The following is a 25933-nucleotide window of genomic DNA, read 5'->3' on the forward strand; positions in this document are numbered from 1 at the left end:
AATACTGTAGTAACTCAGAGGTGATATCCAGTGGAAATCAATGCTGAAATTAAATGGCTCACAACATAAATATAAATGGTAGTTCTCAGAGGTGACTAGTAGATTTTATGTCTTCAGTATCAAGTAGAAAAAAGGAGAGAGGGGGGGGAGAGAGAGAATAAAAGTTTCCTTACCTTGCATGTGGTTGGTTGGAGAATGAATTAATTCGGATGTAGAATTACTACTAGATGTGATGTTTGTCTGAAGGAAAAATAATATGATTATCATTAGTACAACATCAAACATTGGAATACTTAACTAAACCCAAGAAATACTGAGGCCAGGGAGAGAATTTTGAGTGTAATACTTTCTATCTCACATTGATGGATTGCTGTATGACATTTTATTTTAATCTAAAAAAACCTCTGGTATTAAGGGCAAGACAATTTGTCTAGAGCTCAGACAAGGTGAGATTTAGTTTGATCTCAAGCAAGGATCTGAGAAGTCTAGAAAGGAGTCTTTTAATTGACCTAAGATAATTTGGAATAAATGAGAACATGCCATGATTCGACATGAGAGGTTTAGAGGTGAATGAGAACAGATTTGGAAATAACTTGGAAAACAATTAGTTTTTTTCATGTTGAATATGAAAAAAAAAAAAAAAAGCCTACCTTACTGTCTGTGACAGTTGAAGTTGAATCATGTAATAGTAACGTAATGACATTGCAAAAAGCCTGAATGTAATAACAGCAGTCTTAATGAGAAAATATGAGAAAGCAAAAGGCAATTTGGGATCTCTTGCATTTCTAAATTCTACTATTGTAGAATGAATTTTGAAAGTGGGACACTTGGTTGTAGCTTTTTTTTTTTTTTTTTTTTCTGTGTAGTTTCACAGTTCAATATATTCTAAAAAAATTAGAGACAGTGGTGCATTATGGCTTTTCTCCACAAAGACAAACCCATGGAAGTGATTGGGTTTAGTTCTTCCTATGTCCTTAGTTCATTTATTATTAAATAGAGAAAATGGGTTAATTGCATCTAAGTACACTGACATGTCATGCAAATTATTTCGTTTTCATAAGGTATGCAAGTTGTTTTTTTGTTTGTTTGTTTGTTTGTTTTGTAAGGTCAAATAAATAATGTGATTTTAGATGTATTATTGTAAATGTGGATTTAAAAGTTTTGATCACTAAGTACTGTTGGTTATCTTTAATCTTACAGAATATTTTTTTTTGTAAACTGACATATTTAGTGAGTTTTTGAATTATTTTTGTAATTTGTTGACTACTTCATTATCTCTCTTCAAATGGGCATTCAGAATAAGAAAATCATTTCTCTGTGTTGCATCTGATTTCTTTGCAGTCCAGTCTTTGCTGTGCCTTTCATAGTTAATGCAGTTGTAGGAACAGTTACATTTTTTTAAAGTGAGAGAGCATTAATACTGGAAAATCATGAAGCTGGACTTATGAAATTTCTTATTACTCCTTTTGATAACTAATTGCTTGTTATTTCTGCTCTCAGTAAATGGTCTTGTAATAATTGTTGAATGATAAGAGGTGGATTTTTATACCACCACTAGCTTTCTGGTGGAATGCTGTTGAAAAACTGAAGAATTACAGTTCAAGAGTCTATGACAAGAGTTTTCCATCTGAACTTTCTTTTCCCAGGCTTCACTACAAGAAGTGGCATATTGATTTTTAAGCCTACATTATGAATAGGAACGTAGACAAAAACCTTAGTTTTTGCTACAGATTTTATTACATATTTTGCAGTTTGATTTTTTTTTCTGAAACCTTATTTTAACACTGGTAGAACTGTGATTCCAATTAAAGAAAAATTGCTTTGAAATGAGAGATAAGAAAAACATCCTAAATTACTCTTCATCTGTTGATGTAGCCATTGGGAAGAAAAAGATAGCAGATGAAAAGGTGTTAATTGAAATTTTTGTACTATGCTTGGTGCCATTGTAGTCATCCATATGCTTAAGGAGAAAGAAAGGCTAGGTTGTCTGAAGCAAAGCTAGATTGTCTACAGCTGAAGCAATTTTTTTTTTTTAATTTATTTATTTCCCAAAAGTCTTAGGGTGCAAAATGTACCTTTGTAATAATTTATTATATGGGAAGTAAAGGTTGTAACCTTCACTTGCTCCCAATATACATGTATTTAAGGACATAGGACTAAGATAACTGTGCAATCCTTATCAAACATGCATTTGTTCATTTGTATTTCAGTAGCTAACATTTCACTGTCAACTGCTAGCAAGCTAAGTGTCATAGGAAAGTACATATTCTTCAGCTTTATCAAAAACAAGCAAAAAATCTCTTTTTACTTCACAAAATATTTTCCCTAACATAGAGACAAGCAATACTTTATTTGTAAAGACAAGATCACTGAGAAAACTGATCAGGAGCAAAATAAAAATCTGAATTATCTTATAACCAAAACCATAATTAAATAAAATTTCTGTTACTTAAATGATGCTCTGTAACTATACCAATTTCATTTCAAATACAAAGGAAGCAAAAACATTAGTCATGAGTGAATTTTAATAAGAAAAAAACAAAAACAAAACAAAACAAAAAACAAAACAAAACAAAAAAAAAACAACTGTGTCCTTGTTTCTCTGTTGAAAACTAGCTGAAATCCTAATAATCTTAAAGCATATCTAAATTATTAAAACCTGATCCACAGTCAGGAGAAATAGCCACATAAAATCACAAAGCTTTGTTTCAGATTCTAACTTGATATCCAGGTTTTCAGGATTAGTTTTATCAGCTTTGTAGTGTTGAACCATTTCCATATTTTTATTTTCTTAGGTTGTGAATCACAACTATGTAGGATCACAATTAATTTCTGGTGTTTTTTTTTTTTTGTTTGGTTGGTTGGTTGGTTGGTGTGTGGCTAACCACTGAGGCTAAGCTTTTCTCAGTTTCTCAAGAAAGAGCAGAGTTAAAATAATAAGTCCAAGTGCAGACTTTCATTTTGTTTTAATCTCTGACTAGGAAAAACACCAGCCACTGCTCCCCTATTATTTTTCTAGGTTAGGATGTTTAAGCCCTTGATAAATCCCCAAGATTAATAAGTGAAAGAAAGAATATAAAGTGTTTCATTGCACTCTCTGAAGCTAGCCTTCTGCACTTTCATGAATGTTTTAAAGCACACTGTTACTGCTAAACATGCACTGTTTTGTTACTATTTTACTTTAAAGCCTAACGAGGGATATTCAATAAAAATCTGTAACATGGTACATTATTATGTTATTTTTTAATTATTATTATTTTTAACTTTGGTCAGTTACCACATCTGAAGAGGAATGACTTGCTAAAAAGTGATTGGGAGAACACTGTCCAAATCTCCTTTTCATTTGTTTGATTTGACACTTTCAGAAACAGTCTTGGAGCTAGCTGGATGCTTGCAGAAGTTTATAAATAATTAAATAATAATAATAAACTAATATATTTGCTTAACTGTGAGAACATGGCCCAGACAGGATGTTTTCCTCTCATTTTAGAAATGGGGAAAACCTATGTGGTAACTCAGCAGTGGTACACTGCACAGTTCACAGGAACCCACCTTGTCCTGATATCGTGTGAATATATCCCCTCCTGACTTGGGTAAGGTTTAGCAGATAAACTGGGGAACTGTGGAAATGGGAATAATTATTCTGCTTAGCTATATTGTTATAAACTTCTACTAACATGGAAAAAACTGTTACAGCAAAGCAAGCAGTAGATTATAAACCTCAACTTGCAACCTGTTCATTAAGGCAGGTATTGCTAACTGGCATCAAACAGTCCTCTTGAAGTTGTGGTTACTTTTTTTGTTTCTTTGTTCCTCAAGCATTTTGCTAATTAATTACCAGACAGATTCCTACCTGCTACATCTTATCAGGAGAGCAAATGGCCCTGCATTGTGTTGTTTATATTTTGTGTTAATTAGTTAAAGATGTTATAACCTTCACTATTGGATTATAGGGCAATCTGTGTCAGAGTGGCTGTACTAAAATTGAAGAGCTTTTTCTATTTTTATCTTACCTCATTTACCTGCTGTCTGATGTTGAATCAAGTAAGTGAAACTGGTAATGCCCTTGTGATAAGAAGGCATGGCTAGCATGCTTAAACACCTTGTTTTCTGAAGAGGTATGTGTCTTTTTATGGAGAGCAGTTTGTTCGCCAACTCCACAGAAAATAGATGAAATGTTGCAGGATACTCTTTTCTGAATACTCCTCTTTGTTCCCTCCTACACTCCTTAAATTTCTACCTAGTTAAAAAATATTGTATACCATATGCATAAGAAATAGCATATGCTTTTATGCTCTCTAGGTATGTTATAATGAACAAGAATTATTGGCCTTATCAGCACACCTCAGCTGAGTGCTTGGTAGAGTCAAAAAGCAAAATTCTGACCCAACTGCAAAACAGTAGAAGGTTTTTTAAACTCTCTAGTAGTCCACCCATTTAGACATATTATCCAAACAAAGATGTTTTGGATTGTTGTCTTAAAAGCTTTGCTAAAATGAAGGTAGATGACTTCTACTGCTCTCTCCTCATCTGCTGGCCTAGTCATTTTGTTATAGAAGACAGGATGGCCATGGATGATTGATTTCTCCAAAGGAGTGATAGCAGTACCAAAGTTCAGAAACAGAACCATGGTGAAACACTTCAGGTCTCAGTGTTAAAATTTCCCAGCCAAATAAAATAATTAATCATTATTGCTACAAGATTGGAACAGCTTCAATTCTTCCCCTTCTCTACATAGTTCAAACTATTATTAGGACATTCCCATGGAAGATGAAAAGTCTACTTTAAAAAAGTTAAGTGTTGCCATCTTTATCCTGGTGAGCACAGTGTAAACTGTAATATTTTGGGGCCCTCCCTCTATTAAATGTGTAGTATATATTTCCAATAGATGTGTAAGTCTAAAAATAGATGGAATTTAAGTTTTCAAAGTTCCTCTTCCTGTTGTCCTTCAGTGCAAGTGCTTGGCAGCTTGCAGTCACAGTGTGTCCCCATTCTCCAGTGGCTGCGATTCTGATTTCCACTCTGGGTGCTGGATGCTTGAAATACTTATTTTGCTATAGCCAGTGTTCTATGTCTAAAGCATATTTTGGAAATAGGCCTATACTCATAATAAATGCCAAATATTTTATAATATTTATAATATTAATAATAGCAAAAAAAAATAACATTCATAACAGGTTTTCTATATAGCTTAGATAAAAACCTGAAGGCATTTATTAAAATAATAATCAGCTCAAAGTTTTTCATGACAACCTTGTGAAACTATTGGTGCAATGATCTGTTAAACTTTGAGCTAAAATACATCGCTAACTAGGAAAATGCAATCCAACACAAATATACAGTCAGATAAATGATGTTTTACAGTGAATTTGCTTGTATAAGCTTAACAGTTACTAAGACGCTCATTCAGATCTCCAGGTTTGTAAAGCCTGCAACAGTATGAAAGATCAGAAGCTCTTGATGATGCAAAGAAAAGAATGGCTGAATGTCAGTTGCATGTCTGTCTGTGCTGCTGTACAGCAGATGCTGTAGGGGAGTGAAAAACATATTTATAACTTAACCATAGTTTTTCATTCAGTGCTTTGAAACTTACTGATAAAATTGAGGTGGCTGCTTCATTCTTAAAGATTTTTTACAGTTTCCCCAAGTGGGCTCTCAATCCTCTGGTTAAAACACATGAACACATTAACAGTAAAAATGTGTTATATATGGAAGCAAGAACACTTCAACTTAAATTCCTTAATTGCTTTTATCATCATAAAGGACACAAATACTTGTTAGTATTAAAATGTGAAATAACATGGACAAAACAATTCATTTCAGCTCATAGGATTTAAAATGTGCAGATAACCAATGCTGACCAATTTTTTAGGGGAGGAATTATAAGTAGTCTGAGGTCTGTATGGTAAATCTCATCCTGAAAAAACTTAGATGGATGAGTCATAAGCTTCTGAAAATGAGATTTCTAATGGAAACACCAAATCAACTTTTACTATAGTGTCAGGAATATGACATTATAATAAAGTACATTGATGTATCTGTATTTGCCTTTTGCAAACATAATGAAACTGAGTTGAGCATAGAAGGTGCCAGGGTATTGCATCCACATCTGCTGTTTTACAGTATAATATAACAATATTCAGACAGACAATGCTAGGTGTTATACATTTACACTAGGATGGAAAAGACTGATAGATTATTATTTTTTTTTTTTCATCATGACTAGAATACGAACTCTGCAAGTTGCAGTATGGAGTATGTCATGGGGACATAATCTGCATGGGGACAAGTTAAAAATCATCAGTGCTTTTTATAGCAGATATTAATAAAAACACCAATACTGCATACTTGAGCACTGTTTGGCTCATCTCCTGTCTGACCTAGCAAAGATTCAGTATGAACCCATCCTGGGCTACTTTATTGCTGGCATTTAGTTTTGAATGTCTGCCATGGTTCTTGGCAGGACTCAGGCTTTCCTCTGTCCCATGTTCCCAGCTAGGGAGTGAAGTCCAGGAACCTGAAGCCAGGAGTTAGGTGAACACACATGGACAGCCCAAGTTTGGTCCCACTAACTAGCAGAGGATGAGAACTGCATGGACGTATTTCCCCAGTGCACTCCTGTTGTGCTCCACTGTCATGGGAAGTCCTTAAGACACCAGTCATCTTTCTGCTTGATAGCTTTTCATATCTGGATATGATTCGATCTGGATAGGCTGGACCGATGGGCTGAGGTCAACTGCATGAAGTTCAACAAGGCCAAGTGCCGGGTCCTGCACCTGGGGCGCAATAACCCCAAGCAGAGCTACAGGCTGGGAGATGAGTGGTTGGAGAGCTGCCAGGTAGAGAAGAACCTGGGAGTGATGGTGGACAGTCGGCTGAATATGAGCCAGCAGTGTGCTGAGGTGGCCAAGAAGGCCAATGGCATCCTGGCTTGTATCAGAAACAGTGTGACCAGCAGGGCTAGGGAGGTGATTGTCCCCCTGTACTCGGCTCTGGTGAGGCCGCACCTCGAGTACTGTGTTCAGTTTTGGGCCCCTCGCTACAAGAAGGACATCGAGGTGCTTGAGCGGGTCCAAAGAAGGGCGACAAAGCTGGTGAGGGGCCTGGAGAGCAAGTCCTATGAGGAGCGGCTGAGGGAGCTGGGCTTGTTCAGCCTGGAGAAGAGGAGGCTCAGGGGCGACCTTATTGCTCTTTACAGATACCTTAAAGGAGGCTGTAGTGAGGTGGGGGTTGGCCTGTTCTCCCATGTGCCTGGTGACAGGACGAGGGGGAATGGGCTTAAGTTGCGCCAGGGGAGTTTTAGGTTAGATGTTAGGAAGAACTTCTTTACCGAAAGGGTTGTTAGGCACTGGAACAGGCTGCCCAGGGAAGTGGTGGAGTCACCATCCCTGGAAGTCTTTAAAAGACGTTTAGATGTAGAACTTAGGGATATGGTTTAGTGGGGACTGTTAGCGTTAGGTCAGAGGTTGGACTCGATGATCTTGAGGTCTCTTCCAATCTAGAAATTCTGTGATTCTGTGATTCTGTGATTTTTTTTGTCTTCCATCTAATTATGTTTTCCAGTCTGACTGCAGAGGACTTGGAGCTGTGCAGAGAAGGGACATTGCCCTGTGAGGAGACAGAGGGGCATGGCTGGGGGCAGAGGAGAGGCCCGGACCCTTCACCACCACCTGCAGAAAGAGCAGCCACCCTCCCACTGCTGTCACACACAGCAACACTTGTGCAAGTGAGGAGACCCCACACATGAAGAAGCTCTCTGGGTGAGTAGAAGTGCAGGAGCTCCTCTGCAGACAACTTTTTCAGACAAAGTAGGGTGTGATTGTCAGAAGGGGGTCTTCACAGCAATGTATTTGTCTACTCAAGGCCTACCTGCTGTTGCGTGTGTTGTGTGTGTGTGGGAGGCAGCTGAATGAAGACGCCAGGCAGCTGCTGCAAGTTTTCCTCTTCAAGGGTTAGGATGTAACACTGTTGTATCTTTTGTGGAAAATAAAATAAAATAAAATAAAAAAATTAAAAAGAGCAGTGAGCTGGTGCACCCATTCATGGTGTGCATCCAACCTATGACTGTCGCCTTGACTTGCCCAGGTATTGCAGGCCTTCCTCTAAGCTTGGACAGACAGCAAGATGGGAAGATCCTAAGCCAAGATGAGGTACTACAATTTAAAAAGCTGAAAGAATAGAGAGACTTAATGGAAGAAACAATTTGTTTCTACAGTACTAAATACAGTACAAATCAAATTTGTTAACAAATGATGTTATGATATTAGTTACATTTGTTTTGTTTGAGTCTTTTCTGTTAACAGAATTCAATTTCTGATTATTAGACTCGGTAATTTTTTCCTGCTGCCATCTCCATACTTACTCTGTCTGTTCCTTCTGTTGAAATTTAATGGACTATCAATTAATTTTCATTCTAGTTTTTCACTTTCTGTAAGAGATTTCTGGGTTTGCTTTACAGAGAAATGAAAGATTTCTATTACATGTTTGAAATGATTCTTTGGTATATAAAATCAATAACAAGAAATGAGGTAAATAGCTAATAACATCTGCAGTTATAGATACCTGTGAAATTTAGAAATGACTATTATAATTAATCTTTTAAAATGAAAAATAATAAATACTACACTGTAACTGTTTAGCAAACAGATAAATCTACTTGAATTAATGCAGGAGCACCTGTCGTATGAGAAAAGAAAAGGCTGAAAGAACAGGCCTGTTTCTCATGGAAAAAAGACTGAGGGGAGGCATCATCAATGTGTATAAATATCTGAGGGTCAAGAGTATCTGAGTTGTCAAAAGTATGGAGCTAGTCTTTTCAGTTGTGCCCAGTAACAGGACAAGAGGCAATGGGCACAAACTGAAGCATAAGAGGTTCCGGCTGAATATGAGAAGGCACTTCTTTACTGTGAGAGTGACAGAGCACTGGGACAGGTTACCCAGAGAGGTTGTGGAGTCTCCTTCTCTGGAGATATTCAAAACCCACCTGGATGCCATCCTGCGCAATGTGCTCTAGGTGATCCTGCTTGACATGGGCATTGGACTAGGTGACCTTCAGAGGTCCCTTCCAACCTCAGCCATTCTGTGATTCTGTGATTCATGGAGATGTTAGTCATTTTAGTCATTACAGCTCTTGCAGGATTTGCTTAGAAGAAGACATCTTTATTTGTGACTTCTGCCACCAGATAACAAAGATGGCCACAGCAGGCCTTACTGCTGCAGCAGAAGCTGAAGGCAAGGCCGGGCACCGCAGGTGCAACCGCAGGCACCGAGTGGAAGCTGCCTGTGGGCTTCTCTCCCTCAGTCACCCCAGGAGTGCAGGCAGTGCAGCACCCACAGAGCTGGGCCCACTTACAGCAACTGTGCTGTGGGTCACAGATTCCTCCCTGTACTGTGGTCTCAGGATCACTACAGAAGAGGAAATAGTTTTTTATAACAAATGAGATGACTGAGCTAGATTATTGACTAGAAAAAGAAGGGAATTTGTACCAAAATTGCCACTTGGATAATTTTAAACAGTTTTCTTGAGTTAGCCAGTTTACTGTATAATCAACAGAGATTCAAACTCTGATAGAATAATTGCGCCTAATGTTAACACAGTAATGATCCAGGTGGAAATTGCAATTGGTTAAAATCAAGGCTTTTTTTTTTTTTTTAAAAAAAAAGGTCAAGTACATTAAAGAACTTTAGCTGGCCCTGTTTCCTCTTTCAGACAGAAATTTAGAAGTGCTGCTTCGTTGTCTCTTTTTCATTATTATATGTATTGAAAGAGTTTGCTTTCCAAAGAATTTATTTATACACACGTAAGAATAAAAATGCTACTAGTGAACAAAATGTCAGTAGAAATATTTTCCCCCTGCACACAAACATTCAAAGACATTTCTTGAATTCAGATCCACTTGAGAACCAATAAAAGATATCTGGAAGGCAGCAAATGCAATTACTTCTTAACACCCCTTCCTCTGGCTCCAAATGTCAAAGATACATAGAGACAAATGTTTAAATTAACTGAGAAATATTTTCACTTGTTCTGAAATATTAACTTTTAGACCTTTTCTCATTCTCTTATTATATTATTACTTTATTTGTTTGGAAGATCTGGAAAAGACATTTTTATGATCAAAACTTTTAGATCTTAAGTAATATATTCTAGGCAGGTGCTGTCACAATGCATTAGCCTGACAATGACAATGTTATTCAACCAGTGATCTGAAGCATGATATTATTCAACTGCTTTCCTATTAGTGAATTTAATTGTGCTCAAAGTCATAAGGTAGTTGGGTAATTCAGACACATTTATAATGTAGAGTAACTTATATTTTATTCTATTTTTATGAGTTCACTTTGGCCATACTTGTCCTTTATAGCTAATCAAAATATGGGATTTTTTTTTTCCCCAGGAACTTTTGATTAAAACCAGAATATGAATATATATATATACACAGTTATATATATAATATTATAAATATATAAATATATATTAAATACAAAATTAAAAGTTTTTACTTTCTTGAAGAGGAAAAGAATAGAAATTATGTATAAGTCAATAATCCCTTATAATTATTATTATTATTATAATTTCCTTGTAAATATAATATATTTATTTATTTATAAATATAATAAACATAAATTTATAAATATAAATACATATATTTAAGTGTTTTATATACATATAAATATTAAATATTTATTTATATTTATTTGTTTATTAAATATAGTTGTGCTGTAATTATAATTATAGCATATTATAATTATCATAGTTATTAGATCATTATAATTCAATTAATTATGTATAAGTTAATAATTCACAGTGTTTCAAACTTCATTTGAAACATTTGAAACATTTCAATACATCATTTTGGTATGTGGTAGTTAAAGCAAACAGGGAAGGGTCTTTCTGAAAATGTGGAAATACATGCATAGCTACAACTCATACGTAAGATACAAATTATACATGCGAAACAACAGCATGCCAGTATGCTTCTCCCTGACACATTTTTTTTTATTTTAACCAGCTTTCAACAGGTTAAATTTAACCTTTGAATTTGAAGTAAGTTTCTCTCATGAACCCTGTGTAATTTTTCCCATATGTGGTATTTTTATTTTTACTTTTTTGAGAGTGGAATCTCTGTTCTCTCTCTTCCAAACTAGTTTTTGTTTTGTTTTGTTTTGTTTTGTTTTCTACAGCTGCTTTCACAGCTAAAGAGGGATTCCTTTGCTCAAAAAGCATGTGCTCTAGGCTTTCTAATCTCTGTTTCATTAATTCCTTTATTCCAGAATGTGGAATATCTGTTTTCCTCTTTCTGTCTCTCCATTACAATCAGTGAGAGATCATCTCTTTCATAATCTTTGGCTTCCGATGGTTTCTGACCAGGCCTTTGGGGTGATGAAAGTCATCCATCAAGGTAGCTCTTTCTTAGTGCCCTAAAATCTAGAGCTAAAACTAAGATATAGAGTTTGATCCATATCAAAGATTCCCAAGTGTGGGAAGATGAGCACAAATAAAAGCAATAGCATTCTTAGCTTTCACAAGCCACAATTACAGCTGCAATTCTCAGGTATTGTAGGTAGCAGAAATACTTATAATGCTGACCACTTCCAGGTAAAAGCAGAAGTCTGGAGTGAAGCTGGTTTGTGCTGAAGGTGCCCAGCACGTCTGTACTCACACACTGCTGCTGGCCTCTCACTTGCATTTCAAATTTGTAAACTTGTTTCCCAAGGTCCTTGTACACATATTGTGCTAAAAATGAGGTCTAACTTTTGAATTCCTTCTTTGAACAAAGACAGGCTAAATGGGTTTTGTGAGGAACTGCTGCCTAAACCAGAGTAAGAAAGACATAATGGGATTACAACCCAGTACAATTACTGTAGTCTTGGAAAACCCTGTGTCAGACTTCCCTGTGACATTTTATCTCTTTGGTTATGGCTTTACACTCAACTTTGTCCATCTCATTCCTTTTGTGAAACTGTCTAGAGGCTTGACTAATGATAATAAGAAGGTCCTACCAAAAGCCCCATTTTCACTTCCTGTACGCAGTACTACACATGCGTCAACTCTGCTTCTCTGCACTAATTAGCTCCATGTCTCAGCAGCAGGTATCTGTTTCCTGGGGGTAATTTTCCATGAATTTGCCAAACCTGTGGACAGTGAAAAGGCTCAGATGCCTCTAGGGCAACCTGATAACTTTTTTTTTTAAAAAAAAAAAAACAACAACAATCCTCAACCCTTAATCCAGTGCATCAGTACAGCTGGAAAGGTGGTGCATAAATTAGAAACAAATTAGTCAATTAGCAATTTGAAGAGTTAGACATTAAGTTTTTGGTTCATGTTTTGGATATGGTTTAGCACTATAAAAGAACTGTAAGAAGGAGTTAATCCTTTCCACAGCATTAACCACGACTCAAGGAATTGTATTAGGGTCATCTGTGATTCTCCTGCATAAATGCTTTTATGTTATGGGGTAAAAAATGTATGCATTTCTTCCTAGGCTTGGCTAGAGTTTGTATTTGTGTAGAGGAAATCCTGAGACTGCCATCCGTTTTGCTGCAGCCTGGGTGTGGAAGACATAGCGTAGCACGTGGCTTTAGCTTCCACAACTTCTAGAGCTCTTCAAAAAGGCAAGTCATAAATAGGGGCCTTACTTGTAAGTAAGCCAAGCCAAAGAATTGTGCTGGTACAGTTCTGGTGCCTCTAGGTCTCCTATATTTTTAAAGTGCTAAAGAAAAATCTTCATAATTTAAGTTCACAATAACTACACTCTTCATTTGATTGCTGTAGCACATAATAATGAGATTTATAATAACTCTTGTGTCCTGTGATTATTACTTACAAACATAGATGCCTCACCTCTATTCCATCCTCAGTCCTATCATGTCTTGAAAAATTTGACATGCCTGCTCTTGCTAAAATAATGGAATTTTCACTTTTACTAGTAGAATGAACTTTAGAAAGTGTTTAATCATAGATGTTGTGCTCTGGAGGACCTTCAGAACTCAACTAATTTGGAAAGATGATATTCTGAAGACAAAATAGCAACTTAGTTATTAAAGGAAATTATCTGTACAGGAAGAAAAAAAGCTTTAAGTCTTTCCTTCAACATCTAAAGTGGTTAATGCATGACTCTGCATGAATCAGAAGGATTCATTTGATTCCCAAGCTGACCTCTTCCAGAAAATTTAATTTCTCTATCTCAAACATATTATTTTTCTCTAATACAAAAGAGCACCAACCTGAACCTTATTGTGCCCCTTTTACAATTAGTCACCCTTTTGTTACATTAATCTTTTAAAGTAAATGGAAGGATTAGTGTTTGAACACCATACAAAGCAAAGTCTGAATACAAAATAATTGTGGATGCTCTCTGTGTTCTAGTTCGTATTTTATTGGGTTACAGATGTATTTTCTTACTTCATTTAATTTCTGATTTTAGTTTGGATCACAAAGGTCAAGAATTAAAACAAGTATTCTGTTTATAGACTTAATAGAGATCAGGGTTATGTTGTAATTACATCTGAGAATAGGAGATAAGCTTTTATCCTTAACACGTCTGATCATTAAAAGAGTGCGTATGGCTAATACAATAATGATAATTCTGAAATATAAATGCCTACTTTAAGTGAAGATTGGGGCACCTCTGGCTCTGGTTCCTTCCAGAAAAACACAGAGTAACAGTTTGCTTACATAAACCACTCCAGAGGCAAATCGGTATAGTTAAGATCAGAATTTTCTTTCTGTTTTTTATAGTTTTTAAGAAAATGGATCTACAATGGAAAGCTGTAGGACTGTGATATTTCAAAACCAGTAAATGTCAGGCCATGTCTCAGAATACCTTTGCAAAAGTAGTTCCAAATGACAGCCTTTGTAATTTAATGCCTAAAAAGAAGGAATTTTTAAAAGAAGGTGATAGCACTAAGTTTTTGTCTTTCATCTCCTCTTTTGCAGTTGTAATGCTGCTGTTTGATATGAAACTACAGATTGTGAGAATTTGTATATACATGTATTTTGGCTTGACTGTAAATGATTTTCTATTTCTGGTATATCAGCCTTTGAAAATAATGTCTATTTATTTCATACTGTTTTCTTCTTTCATGCACTAGGGTAGCATTTATTTTACCAAATCCATTTTTGTTATGATTTTAATAGATACTAACAAATGATACCTTTGAGTAAGTATACTGAATTTATTAGAATTTTGGAAATCTGTTATATATACACGAGTTGTTATTCACAAGCTTTCAAAACTTTCTGTATATTAGAAAATATCTGATAAAATAAATATTTTAATCAGAAACAATGAAATTCAGTTGAACTTCCCACGATTATAGTAAGCAGATCTTTTAAGAATTTTAGCAGATCTTTTATCTAATGAAGATAAATCATTAAAAAAAAAAAAAAAAATGTACCTTTTGTTTGAATGTGGCCTCAACATTTATGAGGGTAAATAGGGTTGTATTTTTTTCTGTTAAAGAGATACCTTTCTGTTCACTTGAATGTCAGGAAAAAAAATTCTTCATTCAAATATGTCAGTTCATATTAGAATGTGTGTTTATACTAACAGCTACAAATCTTAGCTTGTCGGGGGTCATAGTGCACTGCTACATTAGTGATAAAATAAAAATATTAAGATAGTAGGAAAAATAGCTAAAAAGGTAAGAAAATAATTACTTTTTTCTATTTGAAGTAGTGAAATGAAATGAATTGTGAATGAATTCATAAAAACTGTACCATTTCTAGAAAATTAAACAAAAAGTTTGCATTCATTAAATCATTCAGCAGATCTGTATCTTTAACAGAAATTAAATATAGTGAAATGAGTGAGTTCAACATTTTAATGAACTGCACTGTATGTTTCTACAAATTACATTGTTTGACTTTACCATAACAATACAGTAGAATATGGTTGTTATTGATGCATGCAATTTCAAAGACAAGAAAAAGATATCAAAGAATAGTAATAGAACAGAATAGTTCCATTGGAAGGGACCTACGAAGATCATCTTGTCCAAGTGTCTGAGCACTTCAAGGCTAACCAAAATTTAAAACATATTATTAAGAATTTATCCAAATGCATGTTAAACAGCAACAGGTATGGGGCATCAACCACCTCACTAGCAAGCTTGTTCCAGTGTTTGACCACTTCACAGTAAAGAAATTTTTCTTAATATCTAATCTGGGTTTCTCCTGGCACAGCTTTGTGTCAGTCCTACGTGTTCTATCATCAATTACCGGGGTGAAGAGACCAGTGCCTTCCTCTCCATTTCCCCTCCTCAAGAAGCTGTAGAGGGAGGGGAGGTCGTCTCTCAGCCTCTTTTCTCCAAACGAGATAAACCAAGTATTGTCAGCCTCTTCTTACAGGACATGTCTTCCAGGGCTCTTACAAGCTTTGTTGCCCTCCTCTGGATGCTTTCAAATACTTTAACATCGTTTTTATATTGTGGAGCCCAGAACTGCAAACAATATTCAGGTGAGGCTGCATCAATACTAAATGTAGCAGGAGACCTACCTCTTTTGCCCAGATGGCTGTGTTTAATACACTCCAAAATGCAGTTTGCCCTCTTGGCTTCAAGGGCACACTGCTGCATCATGTTGATCACCCCCAGCTCCCTTTCTGCTGAGCTGCTCCCCAGCCAGTCTCCCAGTCTGTGCCTGTGTCTGACATTACTCCATCTCAGGTGCAAAACCTGACTTTTTCCTTTGTTGAACTTCTTACCATTGATACTTCCCCAGTACTCCAATCTATGTAGATCCCTCTGCAAGGCCTCTCATCCCTACAGAGCGCTGAGGATGCACTCCACTGCTGATAAAAATGTTGATCAGAACTGGCCCTATAACTAAGCTGTGGGGATCACCGCTAGTGCCACTCTGCAAGCCAGATGTAGCCCCTTCTACTACAACCTTTTGAGCTCTGCTGTTAAGCCAGTTCATCAGCCAGTGTAGCATGAAACTTGTTTATCTCACAGCTGGGCAATTTGTCCAGAAAGATTCTGTGGTGGACAGTATTAAAGATATTACCTAAAGAAATATTGTCCTCTGTCTCCCTTTCATCCACCAAGCTGGTGACCTTAATCACAGAGGAAATCAAATTACTAAGGCGGGACTTTCCCTTGATGAACTCATGTTGACTATGCCTGATAACAGCTTTGTTTTTTAAGTGCCCTTCAGTAGCACCCAGAACAATCTTTATAATTTTTTCCAGGGAATAAGGTTAGACGGTCTTCACTGAAATGTAAAAAGTACTGTTCCAGCCAGTCGTTGATGATGCCTGCTTATAGTCTGTTGAAAAGCCTTCAAGTATTTGAGAACAACTTAGCAGGTTAAAGTGAGAGACATGTTACCGGAACAATTTGGAGGCAATAAGAGTTGTTGAGTGTTGCAGTCATCTGCAAATCTACTAAGACAAAGATAAAATAGTAGAAGCACTGCAGATTCAAAAGTGACATCACTTGTTATTAAGAATTAGTGAAGACCTTTTTCATTTTATTTTTTTTTTTTTTCTCAATAGCATTCTGGACAAATACTAATAATACAAATACCTCTTTTATCTAACGAGATTCCATTTGTGAAGTTGCTTGCCTACTTTCTCAGACCCCGTCAAAGGGCAATGTAAACCTCAAAGAGATCTGAACATTTATTTCAGACAAATATGCTTGAATTCATACCTTATTCTCTGTGTAATATTATTACTTGAAAAGCTATCTGTACTCAAATAAATTATAACATTTTCTGTAATAATGTACACTAAAATCTTTATAAGATAAATAGTGTATGAAATGGTCACTTTTGTGTACTGTTCCAGACCTACCACAACCTGTAATATTTCTAAAAGTCTGTCCCTGAGTTCAGCCTTGGAGGAATAAACAATCCAAAGAAACACTAACATGTTTCCAGGAAAAGAAGGAACTGCTCTGTAACCAATTAACTTGTTTAAATAAACAAATCACCATTACAAGCATGTTCAAAGCAATCAACCATCATGAATATAACCTCTCAGGGATAAGGGTGAGATCAGTGATCACTGAACTCCCTCACTTAATCACCTAGGCTGCTCTGTGTCCTTTGGCTAATCATATTATGGTAGTTTCATCTCAGCCTGCTAGTTTATTGCACAACTCCAGAAGGCAACAGTGGAATAACTGTTCTGTTCCATCCAGACTGAAGGGAAATAATAAACAGATCATTTTAGTCAAATTCTTTAAAGAGAATTATTGTATTTTTGATCTTTAAGAGAAAGCATGCTCTTTAAGCATGGATTGCAGTTCAGATGGTGGCATTCATTTCTGGAGGAATTTTGTGTTTGGAAGTGTTAATTTCAGTGTAGATGATGCTTTATGCTCATCTCTGTGCTTTGTGCTCAAAGTCTCCTGGGAAAATTCTCAAAAAGCACCACAACTAGCTCTGCCAAGGTCTTTCACTGTGAATGAAAGTCCAACAGCATTGACCACCCAGATACCACTTTGAGCAGAGGAATTCCTGCTCCACCCTCCCCAAACTATGACAGTGTTGCACAATATGTAGAATTAACAAGGCACGCCTACCACCACTACCACTCTCCACGTCGAATTATATATTTGAATAAAAACTACTATCAAAAGGAATAGCCTGTAATAATACGTTCCCTCACTACAGCCAGAGGCATTCTGACAATGAAGCGATTTCTTCTACAGATGTTTAAAGGATATCTTGTGATAAAAGATGGGAAGCTAAAGTATGGATATTAGGGATTTCACCTGAGTTTTATCAACAACAAAAACAAACACACAAACAAACAAACAAAAATAAACTTTGGAAGATTTGGTTCTGTAGCAAAAGCTTGCTCTCATTTTCTTTCACTTATGAGTAACATATTCTGACCTTTTCCTAGTACTAGTTATATCTAATTAAGATGGAAGTGTTCAAAAGGGCCCTTTTTGAGGACTTTTCTTCCTGGGTCCTTTTAAGAAAGGAAATTTCTTAACTCCATTGCTATACATTTCAGGAACTCACAGGAATGCCCCCAGAAAGTTTAAGATCTACATAAGCATGCTCCCCTGACTCTATTCATTCCTTCATTTCATCATTACTAAAGATGTTTTATCAACATAACTTATGGAAAAGAATGGTCAATTGATAAAAATCTGCTTTATGTGACATACGAAGGAATTTGCATATAAATAGGTTTTTATATTTAAATGCCCTGTGGGTGAATGTGATCCAATATCCCTCAGAAATCAAAATTCTGAACTGTCTCATTTAAAGTTTGCCTGCTAAAAATAAGGTGAAGGTGGACAGCTTTTGATTAGCATGACGTCCCTTTCTGGAGAGTGTTTACAAGACCAACAAATCACGATTCAATTAAACTGTGCCCTGTATAGTACTTTCCAAGTATTTTTTGCAGTTTCTTTATCCAGCATTCACGCCTACCCTATTTTTTTCTTGATTCATTTGGCAAGACTTTGCATGTATAGTCCCACAAGAAAGACAAACGAGGAACATTTTAAAAACTTGATTGCAGATCTTGCTGCTTAAGACACAGGCATTATCCCATGCCTGCCATCATGTCAGCTGGCTCTTTAACAACGAAATAAAGAAGTAACAATTAGGCTGTATTTACATTTCTCTAGTGGCATTGTTTGCTCCCCTATAATTAAAGGATCTGCCAGCTTTTCAATTACGAACTCCTATTTTTAGGGCAGTGAGTATTTAACACGCAAACTCACACAAGGGCTTTTTAAGAAGTGAGGCCCCATCCACTTTGAGTGTGGCTGTGTGGATTACAAACTGATTAACACCAACAGGCAGCTGCCCAACCGGCTGAGTGCCTTGGAAGCCATCATGGTTCTGGATCCTGCTCCAGCCTGGTGCACTGCTGCCATCCTCTTGCTGCACCTACAGCCTGTTCACAGCTTGAAGCCACTCTTTGGTAAGGTACGTAGGACAGTATTGCCCACAGGCACTCAGGGACTTGTGTCTTCTTACTGCCAACCTGCAGTAAGAACAACAATTCTGCAGCTTGTACTTTTCCACCTCCAGTTGCAAACACTTCAGTAAGTTTTTGCAAAGCATGCAGGTACACTTATATACATACCTTGAATTATATATCCTATGGAGTAGTCTTCTCAGAGAATGATCTTTGCAGTAGCTGCTTGTTTCCTATCCAGAGGAATCTGCAGCCTATGGACCTGCCTGAGCAAAGACCTGTATGCTGAGGCACTGCATGCTCTGCAGGAACTTCTTTTATTGTATCTTAGAGCTCTTTGATTTCTTAACCATCTAACAAAAACTAGTTATCCTGGCGGTATCTGAGTTGTCCTTCAGAGATAACACAGAGCTACTCATAGGCTGTATTAAATTTTACCTTAATGATTAATATTGTTTTTCAGAAATATTAAATATTTTATGAAATAAATGCATGTTAAAATCTTAAAAGGCTATGCTGGAAAATGTGGGTAGCTATACACTGGCTTTTTCATCAATGGCAAATAAAGAAATAAGCAATGTGGCATCATAACAATTTGTATGGATAGGTCATAGCAAATACACCGGATGTTGAAATGTAAATCTAAGATTTGAAATGTAAGTCTAAGATGTTGAAAAAGTAAATCTAAGTGGGAAATCAGCAGCCAAGGAGAGATCCTAGGAAATTTCCTTCAAGATGTTTTCTGAGATGAATCACATTCAGTATTTTGGTTGATTATCTGGAAGATATATGCCTTTTCAGTGAGTAGGTGAGAAATGCATTTCCTACATACTGTTAACACAGGAGTGCAAGGAGCTAGTCTCACAGGAGCTCTTATTTTGAGAGTCACTCTTGATAGTTTCAGTGTTGAGATGAAGTCCAGAAATAGTGCCAATACTCGCTGTGGGAAAATAAATCAGGAGAGAACCAGCAATGGGACTCACCCCTGCCAGGTAAACTGCTAAATGTATTTGAAATGACCTTAGGTTGGATGAAGTAGAAGATGATGCAGGAGCAGACACTGAGGTCTTGTCACCATCTGTGGTGGGATTCTGGCCCCTGGGAAAAGGCAAAAAACAGCAGGACTGGGGACAAGCACCTCCCACAGTATGTATTTGCCTATGGGATGAATGGTTGCAGAAAGAAGGCAGAAAAGTTAAGTAATGTATATTCATTTGTAAATTAATGAATTGCATGCAAGTTTTCTTCATTCAACTCCATTAGGCCATCAGGTACTAGTGTCTGTGATGCACCCTGCATGGATTCTTTTAAATGGATGCAAAGCATGACATACATTTTTAATCTCTGATTCTATATTAATGCTTTTATTTTTTTTTTTCCACTAGGTATGTGCTGTGTATACTGGGAGCACTCAAGCTTTGATTAAACTAAATTCAATCCCCAAGACTTTCTAATGAACTGTAAAAACTCACTCTAATTTACATTCAAAAATCACTATGCTCTCCATACTGTAATTACATTAGTAATGATCTATCTGAAGCCTTCTTAAGTTTTATAGGACTTTTACTTGTAATTATAAAAAATATGAAAAAGAGATAAGAGAGAGAAAATAAGGAAATAGTAAAAGATGGAATTGAAAAAAGAAAGCTAGGAGGGGAGAACAGAAAAGATTCTGAAAGGACAGAGAGAGCAGAAGAAACTACAGTAGCATAGCAATGTAATTTACCTATGCAAGAAAGTGATTTTGACAAGCTTTAGAATTTTATTAAAATATCAGAAAAAAATGGAAAAATGTATTGTTTTATAAAAGTAACAACCTTTCCATCTAAAATTCAGGTCATTAGAAATATATATATATATTTATATTATTTTTTCCCCTCTGAGCTGTATGAAAACTAATATTTAGGATCTACAAGGAGTTAAATACTAGCTGGCTATGAAATTACCTCAATTTTAAGTCAAGGTCCTAGTGGGATAGGTTTAAAATGCTAATCTGTTGTGTGTGTGTGTGTGTGTGTTTTTTCCCCCTCTCTGCTTTTGATGAACAATTTCTCATGCTCATTTCAATGAGAACTAATGTCAAAGTGTTCAAAAACAAGTGTTTCAATTCTAAGCATATCCCTAGAGATAGCACTGATATAAAAGTAATTTTTTACTCAGTTAGGATTTGAATTGTAACTCTTTGTGGTTTTTAAATCAAAAGTTGAAAACAAATAGTAATAGTTATTATGGTATCTTGGCAGGTTAATGTAGTATGTCATATCATATTTGTATCCTGTGGTACGACATACAGTACACACAGAATTTCATTGTTATTTAAAATTGTTCTGGTGCTTTATGATGTGCATTGCATTGCAGAAAAGGCAGTTAAATATTAACAAAAATGCAAGAATATGAGTCTTTTCTGGCTCATTGTAAAGTAATATGATAAAAATTCAAAGCACAGTATTTTTTCCACTCTATAGAATGTTCTCTCTTTCTCTTTCCTTAATGTTTATTTAAACACACACAGATAGATTAGGCTTCATTTTGAAATGGATCTTCTTCTGCAGCTCCCCCTTCTCAAGACTTTTCAGGAGTAGCTGTTTAAAATATATTTTTCTGAATTAGCATTTGGGCGTTTTTTTCCTATTAGTCCTTTGCAAGCATGACATGAATAGTGCCATGAAAAAAATAATTACAGAAAAAAAATCACCAAAAAGAAAAAAAAAAAAGATTATCTTGTTTTGATAACATTCTCTTTTTTTCTGAGGGATTATACAAACCATTCATTATCATTGATATTATTATGCTCTGAGTGATTTGCCGTGTCTCCTTAATTCCTGTTACCAGTTACCAAGAAACAAAGCAGCTCTTGAGGATCAAGATATCCTACTTTCTAAAATTATTAGTCTTATGTTCTTCTTTATTGCATTTTGATTCTCCTAAACCTTGTCAGTGAAAAGAGTTTTTATTGTTGTGACAATAAGATAGGATAAGGAAAAAGATTCAAAGTTGAAGCAAGGGTTTAAGTTGTCACAGTCAAAGGGACTGATGAGGAAAATGAACACAGCAACAGAATATTAGATGGATGGGAAGATAAACATAAGAAATTGGAAGACAATGTAAATAATTAACAATAATAACTTGTGTAAATAATGTGTGGCTGAAATATAAAACAGGTTTCTACCCTCAGGCACTTACAAGCTTTTAGACATAGGACAGCAAGTATCAGTAAATAAAAAGTTCAGGGAGAATGATTATCACCATATGATGTCTAATTAGAAGCTGGCATGTTGAAAATACCCTGTTATGTTTCAAGCTGTATTAAAAAATAAAAATAAATAAATAAATATATAAAAGGAGAAGAAATTGAATAAACTGGTAATAAATTAATAAATGTGCAGTAAAAGATATGGGGAAGATTGCGATATTAAAAGGCCAATTACAATGTTGAGAAAGTAGTTCCAGCACTAGGAGGTGATTTTTGGAAAGACTGCCTTAAGGAAATTGTTCCATTTAGGAATTTTTTTTTTTTTTTTTTTGGCTTATTAAAAGAGGAAATCAGATGCAGCAAAACTGCATGCAGATCATAAAAAAATTACTTATTGTGGTGATTAAGGAAGAGAAACCAGAGCAACAGGTTGCTCACTAAAGGGCTGATAAAGCAATAGGACTAGAAGAGTGTTCTTCATTACAAAAAAAAAAAAAAAAAAAGTAAACTTGAGTCAAATGGTTATGCATAGTGAGAGATGGCCAACGGTGGACAAGAGTGCCAACAGTATTGGAAAGGATTCATTCTGGAAGCAGTGGCCTTTATTCAGGTCTCTGTTACATATGCCCATAAGTAAATCCAGGATATCTTTACTGAGAACAATGGAAGTACATGGGTATAGGTGAGATACAATCTGGATAAAGAACCAGGAGGAATTAATTAGACTTTGACATGAGAAGCTAGGGAGGGAAAAGGTGAGATTAAATTAATGTTGCACAGAGATATTTTATGTGTGTGTGTGTGTATGATTTTAAGACTGAGAACAAATATTCTCTTTTGCTTCAAGTACATATTTCTGTTTCATGGACATTTAAAAATGATACTGAAGTTATATTTAAGTATAAATACTACGAATAACAATTCCTAAAATGCTTTTCAATGTCTTTTTAACTTAGTGTTGAGAATTTACTTCTTGAAGTCCAGAGAAGACTGTAATAATAGATGCCTTGTCTTCAACTCTGCTAAGTCATTTACAGCAGTCTGCAATTGGCTTCATTTCTTTAAGATGACAGTGTCCTTTTAAAACTGTTATCATACATCATTATTTAAATTTGTAATGCCTATAGAAGGATAAATGGCAACATGCACATTCATTTAGGCCAAAATAAATACTAGTTATTGTCAAATGCATTTTGTGCATCCCTTATCTTACCTCTGTGGGAATAAAGAAAAGATGAGACTACTTGTCTAAACAATTAATAAATAATTTAAAAGAAGAGTAGCAAGAACATTATCCTAAAATCCACATACAAATAGAAATATTTTTTTTTGTACAAATACATATTAAATTTAGAGACACCTATATTTCATGAACAAATACCAGTAGTTGTTTATACTGATATGTAGCAATTTATGGTTTGAATTATAGGAGCAGAAAAATAATTTTAATTGGCAATAAAACCTTCTGCCTTCAGCTTGGGTGGGTTTGGTTAAGTCTCAAAGTCCAGAGTTGTGATTGTCTTGAGATCTTAGGGACATTGCTTAAGAGATCAAGACTTAACAGATTACTCAGAGGGCCCAAAATACCTGAGTGGAAATAAAAGTACAGCCCTAATTAAAGAGCTTTTTTCCTCTCTCTCTCTCTTTTTTTTATATATATATATATATATATATATATATATATATATTCAAGCACTTAATAGGTGAAATAAGGTAAAGGTTAGATGCTTTATTGAAGTAAGCACGGGTCAATGGCAAGTTGAAAAAAATACCCATCTCTTCAGGTATTTAAAAGGTATTTCAACTCTTATCTGCAATAGTGGATAACACCAAAAGTGCAGCTTATGACAGTAATGCTTTTGAAACTCCTGACTTTTTTCTTTACACTTTAGAGAGCTGAGGAAAGCTAGACTTCACATAAGAAAAGGATGAATTCAGTGACTGAATCCATTCAAGGCTGAAGGTAATGCTATTTTATGGTGCTGTGGTCCAAAGTGCACGATTGAGATATGGGAATAAACAACTGAGGGAGAGAGAAAGACTACTGCATGTAGAACATTTCCCAATGATGTGATTAACACCCTGCAAAAGCAGTTTAAGTTCACCAAACAAACACTACATAATCACCCGGCTCAGAGGTTGATGAATTTTAAGAAAGGTATATTTCAGACATCTAGTGTGGTAGGTATGACTGAGGATCCAAAGTGCTCTGTATCCAGAAGACACTGAAATATATATAGTATCTGAGATTTCAAACTGGAGTTCTTAAAAATGAATTTATATGAGCTCAAACTCCATAGCAAAGGCAAGACCTGTATTTGTAAGAAATAAATTAGAACTGTGGTGGACTGCATGGTGCACAAACATTTGGAAGTGTCACTAGATGGGGTAAAGCAGCACCTCAGCTCAGAGGAGTTCTGCATGGGAAGAATGAATGGATGCTTTTGCAATGCAAAGTACATCACTAAGGTAAGTAGGATGTTAAAGTTGTAAAAAGGTAGGAAAAAGTTTAAAAGGTCAGTATCAATGTCATAAGCTGTAATATCAGCAACAAAAGAATAGGTCAAAATACTAAGAGATAAATCGGTACAATCAGGAGATCTGCCTACTAGATAAATATATTAATAGATAAAAGATAAATAAGTACTCAGTTGAAAACAGTGTTAGTTTTAATACCAGTAAACATAGAAAAATAGAACTTGTGACCATCCAAAATATTTTCATAGTAGGATATCCTAATATCCTTCTTTCATATGGTTGTTTCAGAATAAGAGAAGGTTTTTTTGTTTGTTTGTTATTTTCATTTAAGACAGCCATTTCGGGCGGGGGCTTTAAAGAATACCACTTAGGTGGCAAAGATATGTAAGTAAATAATATTAAGCACAGAACTGTTCTGATTTCTACAGTTTTTGAACACACTAAGTCTTCTGAAGTAACCATTTCCATAATTCTTCCAAATAGAGGACAGAGAGGTTCAACTCCATTTGCTGCCTGGAAACTACAGCACAAGCATCCTGCATACTACTTGTGGACAAGCTGTGTCCATTAGGGTGCTTTGTAGGGAACAAAGCCCATGTGAGGCTCAAGGGCATGGTCAAGCCCAACCTGGATAACCACAGATTTGGTCTTGACAACAGCTTCAAGGATGCTTGCTCTGGTCAGTGTGGGCCTATGCACACTCTTAAAGCAATGCCTGCCCAAGCAGTTCTTGGCTTAAGTACTTATATGCTAGTCACTATTTTTCAAATGTATAATTTTCAGAAGTGCTGCTTCTTTCCAAGAAGTGCTCTGAGCATGACTGGCATGACTGTGATTTAATTAAAGATACTTAAGTCATTGTTAAGATCATAACAATCATGATAATGTAATTTCTCAATTTAGGTTCTAAACATCTTCTACTATTTCCTTTCTGTTTAATAGCGAGTGCCTGTGTGTTTAAAAATGAAGTGTTTTTTTTTTTGTTGTTTGTTTTTGTTTGTTTGTTTGTTTGTTTTTAATTCTCAGTAATAGAAAACATCAGGCAGACTCTTACTCTATTCTGAATCTGAGCTAACAAAAATCTTTGTTTTCTTTTAACACTTCGGCTGGTATCTTTGTCATGGCATGCAGAGGAGCCAGAAAGACTTATTCCCCAGTAAGCTACAACACCGTTGAGACTGACACTGTTTTTAACTGCATATCTGAGAGCTGCTGGTGGGACAAATGGATCATGGTGTGGTTTTTATGCTTTCTTTTGTTGGTTTATGGATTTGTTTGGGAGCAAAGCAACCCGTACTGAAATTATTAGTCCAACAGAGAGCACCAAATAGCTCTGAGAGATCAGGTTTGAATAAGATTCTCATATAAT

The 25933-nt window shown here is 35.7% G+C and overlaps 1 long non-coding RNA gene across 1 annotated transcript; it reads left to right on the plus strand.

Moving 5' to 3' along the window:
• Positions 1-18213: 18213 nt before the first annotated feature.
• LOC137855243 (uncharacterized) lies at positions 18214-20609 on the plus strand. Its single transcript, XR_011095628.1, has 3 exons — positions 18214-18901; positions 19919-20039; positions 20279-20609. It is a non-coding gene; the product is annotated as an uncharacterized lncRNA (long non-coding RNA).
• The last annotated feature ends 5324 nt before the right edge of the window (positions 20610-25933 follow it).

Source organism: Anas acuta, chromosome 4 (genome assembly GCF_963932015.1).
Source record: "Anas acuta chromosome 4, bAnaAcu1.1, whole genome shotgun sequence".
Classification (NCBI taxonomy): domain Eukaryota; kingdom Metazoa; phylum Chordata; class Aves; order Anseriformes; family Anatidae; genus Anas; species Anas acuta.